Source organism: Mustela erminea, chromosome 12 (genome assembly GCF_009829155.1).
Source record: "Mustela erminea isolate mMusErm1 chromosome 12, mMusErm1.Pri, whole genome shotgun sequence".
Classification (NCBI taxonomy): Eukaryota; Metazoa; Chordata; class Mammalia; order Carnivora; family Mustelidae; genus Mustela; species Mustela erminea.
Window position 1 is genome coordinate 28,874,266 of NC_045625.1, and position 3,263 is coordinate 28,877,528.

General features: G+C 35.5%; 1 pseudogene; it reads left to right on the forward strand.

The window, feature by feature from the left end:
- The first annotated feature begins 1,458 nt into the window (after window positions 1-1,458).
- LOC116570455 lies at window positions 1,459-2,728 on the forward strand (annotated as a pseudogene).
- The last annotated feature ends 535 nt before the right edge of the window (window positions 2,729-3,263 follow it).

Consider the following 3,263-nt stretch of genomic DNA (forward strand, 5'->3'; position numbering starts at 1 on the left):
AGATGCTATACATACCCTTATCAAGTCTTTGGTACAAGATCAGTCTGAGCTGGGAGGCACATAGAGTGTACTTAGCTTTTATATTTGCCCAGGAAAAACAAAATTACATTTGAATCTCAAGAAAATGCTATTTTTGAAGTGTTGTTGCCCTGGACCTGGCATTAGGAGATACCACTGCTTTGGATTTTATAAACTACCATAGCAATTGAAGAAGGCATATTTCAATTAATGTATTTGAGAAATGAAGTTACCATTTATTTGGTTTACTTTTGGACAGTTTTTTTTATACTTTCTTGAGGGTTTTCTTTTTAATAATTAAAGGAAGATAAAAGTGTGGAGTAAATGTAGACTTGATTATTTCTTTACTCTGCTACATACACAATGTAATCACATAATGAAAGTTAAATTTGAAAGAGAATTGCTCTTTCTTTTTTTATTCACAAAACCTTCACAAAAATTTTATTCACAAAAATTTTAAAATAACAAATTGTTTTCCAAAATAGAAATATACACATACACCTTTTTCTAGATTCTCAGGTGATTTGGAATCTTATGAATCAGGAGAACTCATTCTTTTTTTTTTCTTATGTTAGTAAACAAAGGAAAGGAATGAAAGCAACAATCCAGGCAGTGATGTAACTAAAATGGCCCATGTAAAGTGGTGGCAAAGAAAATGCCTTCTTCGTTCATTTTCCCTAATCAGAATTGCACACTGGACAACAAAAACAGTTAAGGCCCTTGGGAAGTTCTAGATATCATGTTCTGATGTAATAAGGATTCATTTCTAACAACACACATGTTTAGGCTGTTATTGAATAGCTATTAGCACTGGATACTGTATTAAGTGCTTTGCATAAAAAATTTTATTTAACTTTCCAAATGACCGTGAATATTGCATTATCATCTCCATTTTCTAGAGGAGAAAAGTGAGGCCTGAAAATACATTATCAGAAAATGCACAGCAATTTATCGTAAAACTAAAAATCAACCTAGGTTTCTGTGAATCCAAAGTCCATGTTCTTAACCAACAACTTATATTATTAAAAACCAAAACCAAATGATTATGATCCAGTAGCCACTATTTCATAATAATTAATAAAAACATTTATTTGAAATGCTTAATTACGTATTTAACATTATTTTTATTGAATTCATTCATACTAAACTAATCTAATTGTTATTAGCATTCTATTTTTACCAATGGAATTGTACTCTGTTAATGAGGATTACTTAAAAATCCTCAAGGAAAATCATACAAAAGTTCTTCAATTATCTAGGAATTATTGGTTTGGGTGAAATGTCTAAATAAGATGGGGACTACTCTTTCACTGTAAATAATAAAAAAAAATGTTGCTGAATAAGACTTAGCACTAAAAAATATCAAAGATTAAGAAAATATTTGTTTAAACTCATATTTAACTACACTTAGTTATAAATTAAAATTAGCAGCTAGGCAGCGAACGTTGTCTTCTGCGCCGGGCCCTCCAAGCGGGTTCTCTCCAGGCACAATGGCAACTCTTAAGGAAAAACTGATTGCACCAGTTGCAGAAGAAGAGGCAGCCATCCCAAACAATAAGATCACCGTAGTGGGTGTTGGACAAGTTGGTATGGCCTGTGCCATCAGCATTCTGGGAAAGTCCCTGGCTGATGAACTTGCCCTTGTTGATGTTTTGGAAGATAAACTCAAAGGAGAAATGATGGATCTGCAGCATGGGAGCTTATTTCTTCAGACACCTAAAATTGTGGCAGATCAAGATTACTCTGTGACTGCCAGTTCTAAGATTGTGGTGGTGACTGTGGGAGTCCGCCAGCAGCAGGGAGACAGAGCCGGCTCAATCTGGTGCAGAGGAATGTTAATGTCTTCAAATTCATTATTCTGCAGATAGTCAAGTACAGTCCTGATTGTATCATAATTGTGGTTTCCAACCCAGTGGATATTCTCACATATGTTACCTGAAAACTAAGTGGACTACCCAAGCATCGTGTGATCAGAAGTGGGTGTAATCTGGATTCTGCAAGATTTCGCTATTTTATGGCTGAAAAACTTGGCATTCATCCCAGCAGCTGCCATGGATGGATTTTGGGAGAACGTGGTAATTCAAGTGTGGCTGTGTAGAGTGGAGTGAATGTGGCAGGTGTTTCTCTTCAGGAACTCAGTCCAGATATGGGAACATACAACAATAGTGAAAATTGGAAGGAAGTGCATAAAATGGTGGAGGAAAGTGCCTATGAAGTCATCAAGCCAAAAGGATATACCAACTGGGCTATTGGATTAAGTGTGGCTGATCTCATTGAGTCCATGTTGAAAATCTATCCAGGATTCATCCAGTGTCAACAATGGTGAAGGGGATGTATGGCATTGAGAACGAAGTCTTCCTGAGTCTTCCTTGTATCCTGAACGCTCGGGGCTTAACCAGTGTGATCAACCAGAAGCTGAAAGATGATGAGGTTGCCCAGCTCAAGAAAGGTGCAGATACCTTGTGGGACATCCAGAAAGACCTAAAAGATCTGTGACTCCTGGCTTCTAGGCTATAGAAATTTAAAACTACAATGTGATTAACTGTGAGCCTTTCGTTTTTCATCCATATACATGGATCGCAGTTTGCTTTTATCTTCCTAAATATGTGAATCTGGGCTCACAGAATTAAAGCCCATGCTTGGTTTAATGCTTGCAATATGAGCCCTTGAACAAATAAAATTAACTATTGTAGTGTGCTTCTAAAAAAAATTTTTTTTAAAGTAAATTAAATTAGCTGCTAATTCTTCAACAAAATAAATAAGCAATTGATATTTTTAATACTGTCCTACTTTCTGACACTATTTCTGACAAATATAGCACAATGGAGGAAAAGAACAACTAATTTTTGTTTGATTTTCTGATCACAAAAATGAAGGTAGTCTTTCTCCCAATGTTATAGTCACATGAGATATCCTGAGGACTTCTTTTAATTCCTTTGTTTCTCTATACAGTTTTGTAGAACATGGGGCTCAGATAACATTAGAATAAATAGAGGGGTAATTTGATAAATGGCCTCAACTTGAGTATGCTCTGTGTGCTGAACAAACTAATTTTTAATAGTTCTCACTGCTATAACTGTTAGGTGGTGCTTCTCTCTGGTTTATGTATTATTCTCTGCCAAGTTATCTGTTGAAATGTCTACAATGAGATTATTTTATTTTATTTGAACTGTTCCCATAATCGGATAGAGACAATGGTTGTTCATTGAAGGAGAGGAGCATTTAGTGTCCAAGGACCACTTTTG